The sequence below is a fragment of the Diceros bicornis genome, chromosome 27 (assembly GCF_020826845.1).
Source record: "Diceros bicornis minor isolate mBicDic1 chromosome 27, mDicBic1.mat.cur, whole genome shotgun sequence".
NCBI classification, from domain to species: domain Eukaryota; kingdom Metazoa; phylum Chordata; class Mammalia; order Perissodactyla; family Rhinocerotidae; genus Diceros; species Diceros bicornis.
Window position 1 is genome coordinate 9,236,695 of NC_080766.1, and position 20,811 is coordinate 9,257,505.

General features: G+C 36.1%; 1 long non-coding RNA gene across 3 annotated transcripts in view; it reads left to right on the forward strand.

The window, feature by feature from the left end:
- The window catches only part of LOC131423108 (uncharacterized), a 70,496-nt gene that overhangs the window by 30,721 nt on the left and 18,964 nt on the right, over positions 1-20,811 (forward strand). For all 3 annotated transcript variants that reach the window (XR_009224234.1, XR_009224236.1, XR_009224235.1), the window contains exon 2: positions 4,784-4,896. This is a non-coding gene — a long non-coding RNA (uncharacterized LOC131423108). The remainder of the gene's footprint in view (positions 1-4,783; positions 4,897-20,811) is intronic.

Below are 20,811 nucleotides of genomic sequence, written 5' to 3' on the forward strand. Positions count from 1 at the left end.
AGAAGTAAATTGTAGGTGATACAGGGAAGGGAAGGCAAAGGAGATTTTCATTGGCCATTTGAGACTCATGCTGTGGGTCAGCATTGTTACTTAACCCATTATTTGGAAGGAAAAATACATCCCTCTGTTGGTAGCACTCCTGAGAAATTCTTATACAGGATTAACTGTTAATAATCAGGGCCAGCATAGTAGAAACTGTGTGCTTTGTGTGAATACAATGTGTCCAAAAGACAAGTCGCAAGACATGACCCCACACAGGGTATGGATGGCAGAATAATGGCCCCCCAAAGATGTCCAAGTCCTAATCCCTGGAAACTGAGACTATGTTACTGAACATTGCAAGGGAGAATTTGAATATTTTATTAAGGTTATAAACCTGAGATGAGAAGATTATCCAGTTTTATCCAGGTAGGCCTAATCTAATCAAATTAGTCCTTAAAATTTGAGAAGATGAAAAGTGAGAAGGATTTGGCCTGCCATTACTGGCTTTGAAGAGGGATGAAGGGGGTCACAAACCAGGCGGCTTTTAAAGCTGGGATTGGTCCACAGTTTACAGCCAGAAAGAAAAAGGAAGCTTTGCTTCTACAACTGGGAGGAAGAACTGAATCTAACAACAGATTCTCCCTAGAGCTTCCGGAAGGGAACACAGCACCGTGACATCTTAGCCCAGTGAGTCCCCTGTCAGACTTCGGACCTGTAGAATGGTAAGCTAATAGATCTGTGTTGTTTTAAGCCACTGAGCTTCTGGTAGTTTGTTGTAGCAGCAGCAGGAATTAATACACTGAGTTTGCTTTAATTCTGTATACATAGAAGAATTTGAGAAAGTTTAGCAAGTTAAAATGATTAAATTGAAAGCAGAGTTACCCTAAAATGGTAAAAGGGAAATGAATCTTTGTTGAGCACTGATTACTATTAAATGTGTTTGGCATCTTAAAAATTATTATGTATAGACACCTCAATAACCCTATGACATAGGCATCATTTTGTTCATTCTATACATGTGGAAGGATGTTCTGAATTATATATTCTGAAGGATATATAATTATGAAAGAGTGAGATTGTAATTTCTAGCTAATGTAGGTCAGGTTTCAAAGCCATATCCAATAAGAGGCCATGTTTCCTAAAACATTTGGCTTGTGTCAGGTCCTGTGATACATGCTCTACATGCAGTGTCTCATTTACTACTCACAGCAACAATTTTGCTGATATCGACTACAAGCAAGCACTTAAAGAAGGGAAACATCAGTCATTAGAATAGTTTTTTAAAAAGGTGAAATTAGAACAAAGACTCAGCTTTGAGTGGGAGATGGGTGAGGAATGGCATTTAGATTGCTGGAGAATAGTAAGGAAAATAGAAAGAAGTTCAAAAGGTGCATTTATGTTCAGTGTTGTTTTTTTTTTTGTGAGGAAGATCGGCCTTGTGCTAACATCTGCCAATCCTCCTTTTTTTTTTGCTGAGGAAGACTGGCCCTGGGCTAACATCCATGCCCATCTTCCTCCATTTTATATGGGACACCGCCACAGCATGGCTCCACAAGTGATGCATCAGTGTGCGCCCAGGATCCGGACCAGCGAACCCCGGACCAGCAACGGAGCGCACATACCCAACCGCTTGAGCCATTGGGCCAGCCCTAGTGGTTTTTTTAATATCAAAAATATTAGAAAGGCTAAGAATTATGTTTGTGTGTATGATATAAATTGTGTATATGACTGTGCACATTTTAAAACATTGGCATTGTGTTTCGATGTACTGCAGTATTTATGTAGGCTATTTTGTGCCATCTGACTATACTGATAAAATGTGGTTGTTCATTAAATGGATAGAACACGGAAATTCACCTGATTGATAAAGAAAGCTTTAAGAAAAGCTTATCAGACATGTAGCTAAGGGAGATTTTGTCTCATATTTATAATCTATCATTATAGATTTTAGAAATATAGATTATAATCTATAGCATATTTGTAATCTATAGCTATTTAAGCTATACTCAAGAAGTACAACCTGGAAGTAAGTCTAAAGATATAGTTGTAAGAACATAAGCAACCTTTGCTATTTTATAGCAAATAGCTCACTATGCAGTTAAAATTCTATCTAAATTTTGACTGCCACACCTGAGGGAATGAGACAATTTTGTTCAATTTCCTTCCTTTTTTTTTCTGGTTTTGTCACCAGAATGAAGTATTGGCATTTGCACGCTCCATTTATTCTGTGAAGTATAGTAATATGCAGTACTATTTTGACCTTTCTGAAAGTCTGGAATTTAATTAGTTGACTATTTTCCTCTAGTCATCATCTCAACCTCACTGAGTTGTGAGAAAGGATAGGCTAGCCATAAAATGTATGAAAAATGATTAAGGATTTAACATCTCATATGTCTTTAATCCTCGTGATCCTCTCAGTTCTGTTTCAGGAATCTCAGATGTCTAACCAGCATTTGATCATATTGAAGTGATGATAATACAGCACAGTGCTCATTACAACACACATATCACACTGATGAAAAAATTTAGCTCACTCTCACATATCCAGGAAATGATGCCCTTTTAAAGTAAATGTGTAGTGTTCTAGAGAGAGAGAAAGATATTTGGCATGTAGGAAAATTATTTATTATTTTCATATCCAGGTGTTTTACTCTTTATTGCTACTGAAATGAAGGGCGGTCATGTAGATGAAGAAGTGCTACAAATTACATGAAATAAATAGTTAATCTAGTCTGTGCTGCTATTTTAAACAGTTTGCTATTAGTCTTAAATATGTTTCTCTCAATTTATATTAATTAATATAGAAATCTGTGCTTCCACAAAATAATGAATAAAACACTTGTGCATTGGTTTTCTGGAATGAATGCTTGGATAGTAGAAATTGGCTTTGCATGCTTCAGTTAAATAAGTGCATTTCTAGCTAATGAATTTCTTATTCTGGAAATAATGTTTGAACATATATGATATTGATCATAATGACTTTTATATTTTGTATACAAATGTATATTTCTTTGTGAAAAGCTAAATCATAGTTATCATTAAAACAAGTGATCTTTTAAAGTTACTGTGATATTCCAGCTTTCCAATTCTTACTCAAGGAAGATCTTTAAAAAAAGGACAATTTTTCTTTGTCACTTCCTAGTGATCGTATATTTCCTATATATTGTACACAAATTTAGTTCAAGATAAAAATTATGTTTTTTTTTTAAACAAAGATAGCTTACCATAAGTATGAGCACTTAAAATGGTCTACAAGGGCATATCAAGCTTACTAAGATTTTTAAATCTAGGATACCCTTTTAAACCTGTCGTCTGCATGTTGGTTGTGGAACTCAGGAGGCAGAGGACTCTTCACTTACTATCGCCATGACTTGCTTGTTGTACAAAAGAAAAAAATACTGGAATATTAAGCATTATTCCCCCTCTAATGATTTGAGGAGACAGGCTTAAAGTTAGAAAGTATTTTCTTTTTATATCTTCATAGTTTCACCTTCCCCAGTGTTCTCATTGGTTCTCAGAGCTCTGCTGCCCATGGCTAAATTCATTTCTCTGTGCCACTAAATCAAATACTAATCAGACTCTTTCCCCCAAAATGACATATTTTAAAATAATTCTACTCCACTTATGCACTTTGTAAGCATGGGAACACTTTAATTAAGCCAAGTGAGCAGGATTTGAATTGTTACAAAGTAATTCACACCAAGGGAATAGTTATAAACAGTATAATAATTCAAGTCCATGAGTATATTTTTATTATTACAAAGTAATATTTTAAAAACTCTCATTTGTTTGAGAAATCACATGAGGACACATTACACTTCACAATACCAATTTCCTAAAATGAAAATGATTCTGCGAAATAAAGAAGCTAAGGCCAAAGGAGGAATCTTAAGAAGCCAAATTTGTTAACCTTCCCTAAAAGAGCCAATGTGTTTCACAATGGTTCTCTTAACTTCTCTCTTGCAATGAGGGAACATAAGAGAGAAAAATAAAAACCTATTTATATATGCATATTTTGGTGATTTTTTTTCCACATACAAAATAGTGCTGTATATATTAATCACAGCGCATGAAAAATTATTTGCCAGCTACACAATGTCTGGTTTCATTTGTAATAACATCAACAAAGATCTGTCTGTCCTCTAGAGTCTAGATTGTAACATTCACGAGTGGTTGACAAGATGTGTGGGACATGGCAGTTGTATTATCGTAAATTATGGCAGGCATTGTATTATTTACTATCATCATCAGGCATTTGTGATTCTTCTAACAAAACTTACAGCATCCCATGGATGATCACTTTTCTTTAACATCTTTTTTTGTCCAAAATCACATTCCAGGTAGTACTCAAGATGCTCACATTTCCCTCTTCCACTAAGATTCTGCCTAAGTAGTCAGAGATAAGGCAGCATAGGTAATATATTCTCCAAAACAAATTCCAGAGGTCATCATTTTTTAATTATTATTCATTATTAATGTTTTCTTTGGCATTTTAAGGAATAATTGGGAACAGCTTTATTTTAACTCAATTTCCTTTTTATTATATACACACAACACTATCACAATGCTATGACTATGCTAGACCCTAAATAAGAGTTGATTGTTTACTTAATTTAAAATAGTATCTACTGCTGCTCACCAATAATTCTGATTCTTTCTTTTGTTGCATTTTCTTATCTCTTTGACATTATAGGTGGCATAGTAAATAGCTTTTTAAGCACAATTTAATTTGTTTCACTTTCAGGTAGAAACATTTAGCATTTGAAAGCCTGTTGGTGATTCTCCATGCTCTTTTTCCCAGGTCACCATGATAATGGCACATATTGATACGGCTATTCCATAGAATTGGAGTATTTTGGAATGAGAAGTCACCACCTGGAGGAAAGGTCTCTTAGAGAATTGCCTGGACTCACAGTGAGCAATAAATCTTGGCTGTTTTAAGTCACTGATATTTTCGGATTATTTCTAACTGAAGGGCTTAAGTATAACTTACTAAATCCTGAATAATAACAATGCCATTTTCATTTATTGGTGGTACAGATGGAAGGGCTGTGTGTGTGTGTGTGTGTGTGTGTGTGTGTGTCTGTTTAATAAGCATAAACAAATACGTGATCTAAAGAACTGTGGATGAGTAAACTGAATGACACCATTATGTGAATAGGAATAGGAAAAATAAAGGAGGATTACAGATGACATTTTTCTGTGAAGAAATCCCACAAAAACCAAAGCTACTGATGTAAGAAATCTCCTCTTGTGACAAATTTTCCCACAGCTTCAGGTTTCTGTAAATACGGCTTGTTGGACATTTCCAGTGATATTTACAGAAGCACCTAATATTCTATTTTTCCAAATTGTAACTCATCATTTTTCCCCAAAAATATTCTATAATTTTATCTCATTTGCTGATCCATCACTTTCTCAGTCACTTAATCTAGAAACCCAGATGTAACTGATTTCTTCTTCTCCCATTATCCTTCCATCCAAACACAAATTCCATGGATTTCAATTCCTTAATACAGTTCAGTTGTTCCTTTCTTGCTTTCCTGTTCCCGTGCTACTTTATTATCTCTTGTTTGGTTTAGTCAATTAATCAGCCTTCCTATATCCATTTATTTTAACCTTTAACCAAGCCTCCACAAAAATCCCCAGATAAATATTTCTAAATTGCAAATCTGGTCTTGTTACCTCCACATATGAAATTTTCAATGTTTCCCACCCTTTCTAGGAGAATTTTTGATGAAATCGTAGTCCTGTGAGATCCTTCTTGTAAAAAATTACCTTGAACAAATGAATTTAGGGATCACTTATGTTTGGTAATTTACAAAACACATAGATATATTAAAAACTCAAAGAATGCCTGCCTAATCTTGTTTAATTGGTATTTTTTTTTAATTTTTTGTTTATTGCAGTAACATTGGTTTATAACATTGTAAAAATTTCAGGTGTACATCATTGTACTTCTATTTCTGCATAGATTACATCATGTTCACCACCAAAATACTAATTACAACCCATCACCACACACATGTACCGAATTACCCTTTCACCCTCCTCCCTCCCCCCTTCCCCTCTGGTAACCACCAATCCAATCTCTGTCCCTATGTGTTTGTTTATTGTTGTTATTATCTACTACTTAATGAAGGAAATCATACGGTATTTGACCTTCTCCCTCTGACTTATTTCACTTTGCATTATACCCTCCATGTCCATCCATGTTGTCACAAATGGCTGGAGTTCATCGTTTCTTATGGCTGAGTAGTATTCCATTGTGTATATATACCACAGCTTCTTTATCCATTCGTCCCTTGAAGGGCACTTAGGTTGCTTCCAAGTCTTGGCTATTGTGAATAACGCTGCAATGAACACAGGGGTGCATGTACCTTTGCAAATTGGTGTTTTCAAGTTCTTTGGATAAATACCCAACAGTGGAATAGCTGGATCATATGGTAGTTCTATCCTTGATTTTTTGAGAAATCTCCATACTGTTTTCCATAGTGGCTGCACCAGTTTGCATTCCCACCAGCAGTGTATGAGAGTTCCCTTCTCTCCACATCCTCTCCAACACATGTTGTTTCCTGTCTTGTTAATTATAGCCATTCTGACGGGCGTGAGGTGATATCTCATTGTAGTTTTGATTTGCATTTCCCTGATAGTTAGTGATTTTGAACATCTTTTCATGTGTCTGTTGGCCATCTGTATATCTTCTTTGGAGAAATGTTTGTTCAGGTCTTTTGCCTATTTTTTAATTGGGTTGTTAGCTTTTTTGTTGTTGAGATGCATGAGTTCTTTATATATTTTGGAGATTAAGCCCTTATCAGATGTATGGTTTGCAAATATCTTCTCCCAATTGTTAGGTTGTCTTTTTGTTTTGTTGATGGTTTCCTTTGCTGTGCAGAAGCTTTTTAGTTTGATGTAGTCCCATTTGTTTATTTTTTCTATTGTTTCTCTTGCCCTGTCAGACATGGTGTTTGAAAAGATGTTGCTAAGACCGATGTCAAAGAGCGTACTGCCTATGTTTTCTTCTAGAAGTTTCATAGTTTCAGGTCTTACATTCAAGTCTTTAATCCATTTGGAGTTAATTTTTGTGTATGGTGTAAGGTAAGGGTCTACTTTCATTTTTTTGCATGTGGCTATCCAGTTTTCCCAACACCATTTGTTGAAGAGACTTTCTTTTCCCCATTGTATGTTCTTGGCTCCTTTGTCAAAGATTAGCTGTCCATAGATGTGTGGGTTTATTTCTGGGCTTTCGATTCTATTCCATTGATCTGTGTGTCTGTTTTTGTGCCAGTACCATGCTGTTTTGGTTACTATAGCTTTGTAGTATGTTTTGAAATCAGGGAGTGTGATACCTCCAGCTTTGTTCTTTTTTCTCAGGATTCCTTTAGCTATTCGGGGTCTTTTGTTGTTCCATATAAATTTTAGGATTCTTTGTTCTATTTCTGTGAAAAATGTTGTTGGAACTTTGATAGGGATTGCATTGAATCTATAGATGGCTTTAGGAAGTATGGACATCTTAACTATGTTAATTCTTCCAATCCAAGAGCACGGAATATCTTTCCATTTCTTTGTGTCTTCTTCAATTTCTTTCAGAAATGTTTTATAGTTTTCAGTGTATAGATCTTTCACCTCTTTGGTTAAGTTTATTCCTAGGTATTTTATTCTTTTTGTTGCAATTGTAAATGGGATGGTATTCTTAATTTCTCTTTATGCTACTTCGTTGTTAGTGTACAGAAATGCAACTGATTTTTGTATGTTGATTTTGTATCCTGCAACTTTACCATATTCGTTTATTACTTCTAAAAGTTTTCTGGTGGATTCTGTAGGGTTTTCTATATATAAAATCATGTCATCTGCAAATAGTGACAGTTTCACTTCTTCCTTTCCAATTTGGATCCCTTTTATTTCTTTCTCTTGCCTGATTGCTCTGGCTAGGACTTCCAATACTATGTTAAATAAGAGTGGTGACAGTGGGCATCCTTGTCTGGTTCCTGTTCTTAGAGGGATAGCTTTCAGTTTTTCACCATTGAGGATGATATGAGCTGTGTGTTTCTCATATATGGTCTTTATTATGTTGAGGTACTTTCCTTCTATACCCATTTTATTCAGAGTTTTTATCATAAATGGATGCTGTATCTTGTCAAATGCTTTCTCTGCATCTATTGAGATGATCATGTGATTTTTATTCTTCATTTTATTAATGTGGTGTATTACGTTGATTGATTTGTGAATGTTAAACCATCCCTGCATACCTGGAATAAATCCCACTTGATCATGGTGTATAATCTTTTTAACGTATTGTTGTATGCGATTTGCTAGTATTTTGTTGAGGATTTTCACATCGATGTTCATCAGTGATATTGGCCTGTAATTTTCTTTTTTTTTGTGTTGTCCTTGTCTGGTTTTGGTATCAGGGTAATGTCAGCTTCGTAGAATGAGTTAGGGAGCTTCCCCCCCTCCTCAATTTTTTGGAAGAGTTTGAGAAGGATAGGTATTAAGTCTTCTTTGAATGTTTGGTAGAATTCACCAGGGAAGCCGTCTGGTCCTGGACTTTTATTTTTGGGGAGGTTTTTGATTAGTGTTTCGATCTCCTTACTGGTGATTGATCACTTATGTTTGGTAATTTACAAAACACATAGATATATTAAAAACTCAAAGAATGCCTGCCTAATCTTGTTTAATTGGTATTTTTCAAATTTATTTAACAACGAACCCTTTTTATTCCTTTATAATATCTATTAACACTCTGCAAATTCGCTTTTCCAGGTAGACCCCAGGATAAATGTCAAGTCTCATAGCATGTCGTTCAAGCCCCTGCTTGCATCTGCAGCCCTATCTTTAGCCTTTAGTTTTATGCTCTGGGACTTATAAAATGCTCTACGTCTTGGCTCATTCCTGGTTATTCCTCATCTTCCTGCATTTGCTTTTATCTCCTATCTAGAATGTCCTCCCACCTAAACATTAACTGCCTAACTGCTATTAAATCTTGATGTTTCAGCTTGGATGTAGACTATTCCTAGAAGCCGTCCTCATATTTACCTATTTCTATCATTAGGACTTCCATAATATTTACTAATTATCTATTTATGTGTCTTTTCTCTTTAAGAATAAAAACTTTGAAGAGCAGAGATCATCCTTTGTTTCTTGCATTTCAGTGCCTGGGAGATAATTTGTGCTCAATAAATATTTATAGAGTGAGTGGATGAATGAATGAATGAACAAATGAATTTACAAAAATTCACATACTAAATGATTAATTATATGAATGACTATATATGAAGCCTCAATGTGAATAGTCTCTAAAAGTTTAGTTCCTGTGTTGGTAAGTCATAGTGCATTTCTACTTCTTTCTTGATCTTGATGGTCTTTTTTAAAGAGCCAAATTAGGACTACGATGTTTCTACAGTGCATTCACAATATATAAATTTATTATGACCTGGTAAAATTATCAGTCTCAACCATGGGCAATTTTTTTCTGTTTGCTTTTAATCCTTTTTATAAAGTGTGTGTTTTTACCTGATGAACTTGCGTTAGATATAAAAATTGCTGCTGTCCTGGATTTGTCACACTCTGGAAGTTATCAGATTATGCTTTCACAACAGATTACGAGTTTCCGTGTCTGAGGTAGGCTCAGTCTCACAATCATGGACCGCCTGTGTTTTGCTTCATTGGTTTTGCTTCTATTTCCCTGCATGGCAGGATGCAGTTATGTCTTCTGTGGACTCCTTAACTTTCGTATTTTGCCTTAATATTGTGCCTCGGTCTTCAGATTCTTCTGATTCCTTTCAACCAGATTTTGTCTGCATTGAAATAACACATCTATGCAGAAGTCTCCAGAGTCTGTATTTCTTGTAGAAACTATCCTAAGATATTGACCCTTGATTCTAGCTCTTTGCTTAACGCCTCCACCTGGAGGTCCTACAAGTGCAGTGTCCATGAGAACCTCTCCTTTCTTCTTCCCCCTTGCATCGCCACCAGTCTCCTCCCTTTTTACTGTTCCTCCTAAGGCAACATCATTCTCACAGTCACTTAGATGTGAAAAATCTGATTTTCTTAGGCTTCTTTTTCTACTAGAAACCCAACTTCTTGTACTTTCTATCTTTCCATTATGAATAGAATCTTTGACATCCAGTATTTTTGGATTTCTAACTCTTTTGTGAGCCATTACAACAGAATCCACACATTTTACCCTCGATATCAATTATTTTTACTTTTTAGTATTTTGCATAAACTGAAAGTGTGACTGTACTAAATTTAAAATCATAATTTTCATTGGGAGCCTCGTGATATTTTAACTGGCTCATAATTATAATCTTATATAAAACAGCAGAAAAAGCAATACAGAACCCCTGATTTTGTTGTCTAAGCATATATTTTGCCCTGAGTAATCTTAATGGTTCACTGAAATTTATATTTCTCAAAATTAAATGATATATGGGTGCTTTTTCAAGTTAGGCATTTAGTTATTATGGCTATGGTATAAATCTTTGATGAGTCAAATGTCGTTGTGCTGAAGCAGACAAAAACTTATATCCTTATAATACATTCTAAAATTATCTCTCTCTATTTATCTCTATATTGATATATATATACATTTTCTTTGTAAGCATCATAGATTAGCAGCACTCTAATTCCTCATCTGTATCAATAATCTTTAGCTTATTTTAGAGCAGTACTTATCAAAATTTCCATTGAGAGAAAAGAAATTTTTGTTAATAGCTGTCTGAAGGTTATGTAGTCTATTCATTTTTACTCTAAAGTCTATTCTGGATTAAGTAAATCCAGAAAATAATGGTGTGCTTAGATCATATTATCTGGTCCTCCAAGACATGACTGCCAAGCCAGTGTTTCATGGCTCACTAGGTCACAGTCGTGCTGAGATAATAGATCCCTTCATCTTTTTAGGGGACCATGCAGGGCATGAGGTGGCTGGATCCCTTAGATTGGGTGCTCTGTCCATAAGCAGTAAGGGACGAGAAATGGTATACAAATACAGGGTTATCATTCTCTATGTGTACTTTGGTTTGAAACCACTGCTACAAAATTTTTTAAATAGAATTTTTCTGTGATATTACGGCATGTATTTACATTGAGTTATCTTATATAAAAGATGATACTATAATTATATCAAGTGTCTTTAAGAATCTAATTTATTACTGTATCGGAGTTCAGCCAGAGAAACAGAACTATATATATATATATACACACATATATTTTACATACACTTAAAATATGTACATAATATGTATATATACACAATAAGTGTATATATATACACACTTACTGCAGGGAATTGACTTACCTGATTATGGAGAACAAGACAAGTTTGAAATCCATAGGGCAGGCCATCAGTAAGGGCAGGATGAAACTCTTAGGCATGAACTGAAGCTGCAGTCTATAGGTTGAATTTTCTCTTCCTCGGAGAAGCCTTGGTTCTACTGTTAAAAGCTTTGAACTGATTGAATCAGGCCTATCCAGATTATCTAAGACAATCTGCTTGACTTAAAATCAACTGATTTTGGACTTCAATCACATATACAAATTATGTTCACAGCAAACACCTAGATTAGTGTTTGACTGAATAATTGGCTAATGTAGCCCAGCTGAGTTGATACCTACTACTGACCAACAAAACTACAATAGCCCATATAATCTTAATGATGCTCCAAAGTAGAATTTTTCTCCAATTTTCAGGACCAGGAATGTATGATATGCTTTTGGGAAAGTTAGTTTGTTTGCTTGCTTTAAGTTTATTTATTTTGCCTAATTGGCAACACGAATCAGGTAACTGACCAAAAATTCTGTGATAGACACACCCTGAGGGGACCTCATTGAGTCACACCCTTGAATACTCCCCTCCCCTTGAGTCTGGGCAGAATCTGTTATTTCCTTCTAACAAATAGAATATAGCAAAGGTGATGAGATGTGACTCTTACAACTGCAACACATTATGTAGGAACCTGACTTAGCAGTCTGGAATGAGAGATTTTCCTACTGGTCTTGAAGAAGCAAACAGTCATACTGTGAACTTGCTATGGAGAGGACTGAGAAACTGGAAACTGCAATGACCTCTGAGATCTGAGGGCAGCCTCTGGTCGGCAGCCAGTGAGAAACTGGGACCTGCAGTGGTAAGACTGCAAGAAAATAGATTCTGCCAACAATACGAATGAGCTGGGAAGCAGCTTCTTCCCTCGCCAAGCCTCCAGGTGAAAGTGCAGCACAACCGACAGCCTCAGAACCCTGAGCAGAGGAGCCAGCTAAGTGAGGCCTGATTCCTGACCCACAGAAACAGTGAGATAATCAACGTCTGTTGCTTTAAGCTGCTAAGTTTCTGAGAATTTGTTATTCAGAAATAGAAATTTACTATCATTTCCTTTCTCTATTTCTGGTTAGGGAGGCCTAACTCTTGGTTGGGGTCCTGTTCGCAAGACCTTTTAGTAGTCCCACTAAGCCTCATCCCTCACTCTAGATTGTGTCAACAAAAAAGGTGATATTTTGACTTCTCTGGGTTTTACTACTTGTCTTATTGGTTCGGAATTTACAGTAAGTAGAAAGATGGTTTCAATTAGGCTACATAAGAGACTGCACAGTCTGGTTCCTGATCTGGGGATACTAGGAAATAAAAGCAGTGGAGTAGAATGTACAGATCCAAATAATTATAAATAGTGAGGTTTTTGGTGGAGCCTCTGGGATCCATAACCTTTGGACTTAATTATTTTATTTTGGTTCATTGTAAGGCCCAGTTTAGGGCAAATTCTCTTTACAGCCTTTACAGGCATTGGTAGATTTAATAATTTTACTCAGTCTAATAGTTTTTCTGTGAGGTCTTGATCATGAGGAAATTTTAGTCTGGGAACTGCAAGCATTGACCTTTATCCAGTGCCCAGGCTTGTCTGTGTGCCTTGTCTGCCTTGGCATCATTCTAAGGCCTTCCTCACCCATTCTGTGCTAATTATCCTTATGAATATCTGAGATCAATGTTATGGATTTACTCTCAGAAACATATTACTTAAAAATAAAAGGCAACAGGTAACCTTACCCTTTTGGAGATAGAATATCCACTTGGAAAGAGATAGAGAAAGCCAGATGACTTCATAACAATTTTGAGGCCAAGATATCATTACAGAGTAGTTATTCTGAGGTGACTTGGTAATTAGGCATAGTGCAAGGAAGTAGAACAAAAGATAGAGAAATTACAGGATACTTGAAATGAATAAAGTATAGTGGCTCAGGAAATAGTTTCAGTACTACAGAGGCACAGACAAAGAAATACAGAGAAATAAAAGAGCAGAGGGGCATACTTTAAAGGAGTCTTGACGCTTCAAAAGATAAATTAGATCTATAGTTAATGTAAATTTAAAAAAAGAAGTATATCTAAGAAAACTCTATATCAAATCTGCCTTTAAAGATAAGGTTACAAAAGAGGTTGACTGATTATCCAGTAAAAGAACATGATTGGGGACAAAAGAGATCTGATAAAAAAAGAAAGGAATCATTTAGGAAGAAGACTGGAATGACAACCTCAGGGAGAAACAGGATCCAGGAAATTAAAAATCACAATCCTTAACCCTTAGTTCTGATATCTGAAGTGCTCTTAAAACAAACTGTCTTAAATAACTCAATCTGAAAGCAAGGCATGACTTTACCTGAATTACATTGGGAGAAGAGTTGACTTGATGTTATTTATAATCTTTATGAATCTCATGTTATGTGAATATTCATGTATGTAATGCAGAAATACTAGTGTGCTCTGTTATGAAGTGCTCCCTAGGTCCCTATAGGTCTTGTATAATATATATATAGTATATGGACAATCACATTTCTGTAATCCTCAAATTTTGAATTCTGAGATATACTTAACTCCAAGTGTATAGAATAGGGATTGTGGAACTCTTTCAAAAAGCACCCTTTCAAATCTGAAGATAGAGAAGCCATTGCACAAACAATTAGAAAATTGCACCTTAACATTTAGGAAAGCATGCAGAAAATGTGAACAGAGTTTAAGTGGTGGGATGCATGTCACCTGACTCCTAAGAAAAAAAAAGTTATGATAATTTGTAGAACTAGGACTCTAAGACATAGGAAACACTATGACAAACCATGTTAAAGAGATGCCAGACCAGACAATTAAAAATTAAATCTGGGCCTAATAAGAATGTTGGTCCTCTAAGAAAGTATCACTTGAATAGGATTACCCAATCAAGGAGAGTCAGAAAGCCTCCAAAGAGACAGTAAAAGCTACTGAAATCATATAGCAAAGGTCCAAGAGCTTCTGGTACATATTTTGTAAACTTATTTTCTACTGGCTTAATCTCATTTTTCCCTCCTAATTCCTTTCCCGTATATTTTATTTTTTACTTTATTTTGTATGTATTTTATCAAGTCTTCTTCAACCCTATAAAACAAAATGGCATATAAGCAAACACAAATAAATATACCTGTATCATGGTAGCCAGATTAATGTTTCTAAGAAATAGTTTCATTAATATCATCGTTCTACTGAAAAAACCCTTTATTGGATACCCCTTGCTTATTCAACATAAAAGGTATTCTATATTTCAATTTTTATATCCGGCTACCTCCTATATTCTCTCCAGAATTGAATAAATCTTAAATACTACCTTTTAAGAATGCATTGTACCTTCCTGATAACTTTAATAATGAGTGTTGATTCATTTATTTTTTCCATTGTCAATTGGTGTGTAGGAAACTACCCTAAAACTTAACAATTTAAGCCAATGAACTATTATTTCTCATGACTGTGTGGATTAGGATTTGGGGCAAGAGTTTTCCAGGTAGTTATTCTGCTCCAATGGAATCAGCTGGGAAATTTATTTGGCTGCATTCAGCTGGCAATTAAGCCAGGTCTAAGAAGGCTTCTGTCACCTGTGTGGCACCCCAGTGTTCCTCCACACGTCCGCCTTCTTTCCTGGTGATGTCTTATTCTCCAGGAATCCTTCTTGTTGTCTCTCTCCCCTGCCGAACAGCCTGAATTTGCTTACAGTATGGTGGTTAGTTTTACAAAATAGAAGAAATGAAAGCTGTCAGTTCTCTTAAGACCAAATTTGGAAGAAATAGAACATCACTTGTGCTGTGCTCTCTTGCTTAATGCAAGTCAAAATGTGTGTACAGAGAAGGGAGAAATTGTTGGTGACCCTATTTAGTGGCTATCTTTTATTCAAAAATATTTATTCATATGTTTAGTATGTCACGCAATAAATTAAGCACTGGTGACATAGGTACTGTAGACATACTTTTACTCAAAACTATCTATTTGCATCTTTAATATGTCAGGCAGACATAGCCCTTATTTCATTCAGCTACATGTCTAACAATGAAGACAGATGCTAATCAAATAATCTCTTTAAAACATGATTATAAATTGTTATATTAATAATGAAGAAAAACTCCAGGGAGCTCTTTGTGTATACAACAAGGGGACATCATTTAATACTGGAGAGTCAATGAGTAATTTATGGACTGGTAATGAAAGTTAAATACAAGTATCAGGATGAAGTAGAAGAAAGAGCAAGGTGGAGTTTCAGGCAGAGACAATTTGGGCAAACACAGTTATGACAATATATCGACCTTCAGGTTGGCTGGTGCTACTAGACTGGCAAGACCAAAAGAAAGACTGGCTTGAAAGGAGGTTAGAGAGTCAGGCTGGGGCAGACAGTTCTGGGTCTTGCAACATGTAGGAAGGGTCTTAGTCTTTATCCTTACAGCAATGAGCTCTCCATGGTAAGGATTGATATTATTGTCTTTATTTATGTGTGACATTCACACTGGCTGCAGGGTTCACAATGGATTGAGGGAAACAAATGCATGTAGGGGAGAATATTTATTTAAATGGTGATTGAAGTAACTCAGGCAAGAGATGCTGGTAGGTTTGCCTGGTAGTTGAAGATAGAGATAAGATAGGGGCTCATAGATGAAAGATTTTTTTTTTAAGTTAAATCACCAGAACTAGTGTATTATTTATTGGACACAGTAATTAGTGAAATAGCTATATCAAGGTTGTAACATTCGCAGAGTCTGGATTTCTATTTCCAAGTGTCTGGCTTAGGAAGCTGAACGAATTTTAGACATTTGGTTCTTCAATGCCTTTGAAATTTCCAAGTTGGAATATTAAGTAGGCTCTTGGATATATGGGATATATAAGATGGACATGTTCTGCTTTGTATTTTGTTTATTTAATAGTTTCTTTTCTAACTTTAGTTCAGGATAAATTATTATATCTATGTGTGTGTTTACCATAGTAGTTGTTGTTAACATCTTAACATATTGCATCTTCCAAAGTACATTTTAAATTGAATTAACACAGCTCCTAAGAATTATCTAAGTTTTAGTTCTTTCTTCTGGAACTAGGTCATGTATACTAGATTGATTTATTTCAACATAATAGTTCTTCAGAAGCATATTCTACAACATTCTCAGAGTGTGGCATTTTCTTTCCTACAAGTTCTTCCTACAGAAATAAAAACATACTTAAAAGTTATAATCATACAATATTGAATTTATTTAATATGTTATCATTCTAAGAATACAAATAATATTTGTATTTGAAATGAGATGGAAAAGAGAGAATCCCTTCTCACTTCTTCAAAGAATGTCACTCTAAGTGTGGGGTTTCAAAATCCACATTACCTAAGTGAGGTGACATATGATTTAGCACTATTTCTCCTGAAAACATCACACTTCTTGGGAAACAATATCCAACATTTAAAGTTCAGATTTACCGTAACAGTAGCAGCAAGTACATTATTCTATTTTGTAGAAGGACAGATACATTTTGATACTCACATTAATGTAAAAAGTCAAAGAAAATGTTTTTATTTATTTATTTTTTATTTTATTTTTTGAGGAAGATTAGCCCTGAGCTAACATCTGATACCAATCCTCCTCTCTTTTTTTGCTGAGGAAGATTGGCCCAGGGCTAAGATCCGTGTCCATCTTCCTCTGCTTTATATGGGATGCCGCCTCAGCACGACTTGACAAGCAGTGCATATATGCGAGCCCAGGATGTGAACCTGCAAACTCTGGGCCTCTGAAGCGGAGCATGTACACTTAACCAGTACACCCCCAGGCCAGCCCTGAAAAATTTTTTTAAATATAATGTGAGCATATTTCCCAGATTCACTCTCCTGGTTTACACTTGTATCTATATTTTTATTTCTTACCATTCTTTTATTCTTAACATCATCCCTGGTTGGATGATAAATTAGATAGTCACCCTATTTAACGATCATAAATTCTCTTATCTGCTACTATTTGTGATTTTCTAAAGCCCATCTTGAAACTATACATTTCCTTGGATTATGCAACAATATAAGAAATTCCACATTTTTGTTAAGTGCTGTGTAATGTACTCAGTTGCTTTTTTAATTTACATCCTTAAATCTTTTATATTTGCCCCTTAAATTATTATATTTTAAAATTTGCCTTAAATTTTTATATTTTTATATTGTGCCTTACTCCAATTTGTTTGTTTGTTTTTTATCCCCATCACCAGTGTAACGTTATGTTCAGTCAGCTTTCATATCCTTTCACCATTTACTTTTTCCTCTGGACCTTCTCCAGAACAGATTCTTGAAATCTGATGACCAGGAGTGCTTGCAGTATTCAAGATGCAGGTGCATTAAAATTTTATACAAGAATAGGATAATATGGACTCTCTTGAGTTTGCTTTTGCTTTTATGTTTGCTGGCTTCCAAGAGCTCTCCTGAGGTTGTTAATATTGTGTTGGCTGCTTTGTCTGCTGCAGTACATTGGCTTCACCTCCCCAGGGATGAAGCTCCAGCTTCCCACACTGATACTCATCATACTGTCTTAAGGGTGCCACAAATGTCCTCAGCTGCTGTTAAAAATTGGCAATTCAAATACCCCTTTTGCCATTGTCTAAATGAAGACAATTCTGACACCAGGAGTGTGACTGAATGAAGATGGCATGCTTTCTCTAAAAGTCACCACCTTTGTCCTAGTGATAAGTATTTTGGAAACTATTTTCTACCCTTAACAATTGCAGTCTTAAGATGAAATGCTAATTTTTTTAAACAAGAAAAGGAAATATGTTTCTGAAAACATGCAGTAAAACTTCTTTGGATTCCATTTATATAAATCAAGTAAATTTCTCAATTGTTTCCTACAAAAAAACCCAAATGTTTTTTATTTTATTCATAGTTAAGATATACTTTTTCAAAGCATTATGCTATTAAGGCAAAAAGATTTTAAAAATTTGTTTTCAGAACTGATATTTGTCGTTTTACTTCTTAGGCAAAAATTGCTATTGTTTAAAGGAACATTATCGCCATCAGATTTTTTCCCCCTTTAATAATGGGAGATTTTAAATTTCTATTTGAGAAGATTTTTTTTTTTTTTGGAGGAGATTGTATGTCAGTATTTTACAGCCTGAATTTGCTAAGGAGAACAGTCTGAAATCATTTTCTCTTAAAAGATAGGGGAAAAAAATCCATTCTATGCATCTTTAGTTACTAACTCAGTTTTCCATCCAAGCTGGGGAAGTAATCTGTACAAGTAACTAAGAATAAAGACATTAGCATGTATCACTTTTATGTAGCATTCTCCATAAGCTAAGCAAATCTCTTCAAGAAAAGTCACATTTCCCTGAGCTTCCAGAAACCATGGTGGCACCTGAGGCCCGAGGCTCCAGGATCCATGCAAGTGCCCATGATCAAGGCTTCCAGGAACTACTGCAGTGCTTTCAATCCAGCTCCTCCTTCTCTCCCAGCAGTGGCATGACACCCGTGACCTGAAACTCCAGGAACCATGGCAGCATCAGACACCAGAGGCTCCAACTAGAAAGGCACCCATAACACAGGTACCCCTGTCCCCATGGTGGTGTTGTTGGTGTTCATGACCCCAGCCTGCTTGACAGTGGTAATGACACCTGCTAATCCAGTGCCTCCAGCAGCAGTGGTGCCAGCACTCACAGAAAACCCAGAAGCAGCAGCTGAGGCACCATGCACAGTAGTGGACCGTGACTGCAGCAGCACCCACGGCTGTGGAGAGCCTGGAAACAGTGATGGTGGGGCCTAAAATCCTGGTCCCTCCCAGCTGCAGCAGTGCCTGCAACCTTGGATCCCCCACCTGCAGCAGTGGTGCCTGCAGACCCAACAACTCCAGACTTGACAGAGGTGCCCATGACCCCGGCTCCCACCTCACCCTTCTCCTCCACCCACTGCAGTGGGGGAACTCGTGACCCAGGTGACCCTGGAAGCAACAGAGGTGATCATTAGCCAGGTGATCCCAGTGGTGAACACTGTGACCACAGTGACACCTAGAGCAGCAGGGCACAAAGGCACAAGCAGCATAATGAGGGCACTGACAACACCTCTGGCAGAGGCAGTGGAGGGTGGAAGGCACAGGCTCTCAAATAAAACCAGAAGCTGCTGAGAAACAAATTAAAAAAAGTCTTAGTGAAATAAAAAAGGTGTTTGCTACTACCACTGTGCTGGCAGAGGATCAACTTATCAAGCACCACAAAAATCTTTCATAAAAGGTATCACAAAAAGAAAATGACAAAACTCCATTGTGATCTGACTGATAGAGCATTCAAAATAGCTGTCATGAAGAAACTCAACGAGCTACAAGAAAACTCAGAAAGACAGTTCAATAAGCTCAGGAGTAAAATTAATGACCAGAACGAGTATTTCACCAAAGACATTGAAACTAAAAAAGAACCAAAAAAAAATTCCAAAGCTGAAGAACTCAATAAATGAGATGAAGAATAAAGCAGAAAACATTGGAAATAGAGCAGACAATATAGAAGAGAGAATTAGTGAGCTTGAAGATAGAAATCTAGAAATGACTCAGGTAGAGGAGGAGAGAGAACTGAAATCTAAAATAATTGCAGAAATTCTACAAGAAATATCCAGTTTAGTTAGGAAAAGCAATATAAGGATAACCGGTATCCCAGAAGGAGAAGAGAGAGAGAAGGGACCAGAGACCTTATTTAAAATATAATAGCTGAGAACTTCCTAAACCAGAGGAAGGAACTGGATATACAAGTACATGAAGCTAATAGAACACCAAATTATCTCAGCACAAAAATACCTTCTCCAAGGTACATTATATTGAAACTGTCAAAGTCATTGACATGGAAAGAATATTTTGGGCAGCCAGGGAGAAAAAAATAACAATAACATGCAAGGGAAGCCCCATTAGGCTATCAGCCTATTTCTCAGCAGAAACTCTACAGGCCAGATGAGAGAGGAATGATATATTCAAAATATTGAAAGGTAAAAACTGGTAGCTGAGAATATTCTACACAGAAAAGTTGTCTTTCAAATATGAAGAAGAAATAAAGGCTTTCCCAGACAAACAAAAGCTGAGTTCGTCACCCCTATAACTGCCTTACAAGAAATCTTGGGAAGAGCTCTCCTACCTGAAATGAAAAAGAAAAGGTATACAAAGCTTTAAGCAAGGTGATAAATAGACAGAGAGAATCAGAAAATTGAAACTCTATATCAGAATAGATTAGTAAACAATTATAACATAAAGGTTAAAGGGAGAGAAACCATTAAAAATAACTATAACCTATGGTGAATAATGCTGCAATGAACATAGGGCTGCATAAGCCTCTTTGGATTGTTGATTTCAGGTTCGTTGGATAGATTCCCAGTAGTGGGATGGCTGGATCATAGGGTATCTCCATTTTTAATTCTTTGAGGAATCTCCATACCGTTTTCCATAGAGGCTGCACCAGTTTGCATTCCCACCAGCTGTGTATGAGGGTTCCTGTTTCTCCACATCCTCTCCAACATTTGTTGTATTTTGTCTTGGTGATTATAGCCATTCTAACGGGCATGAGGT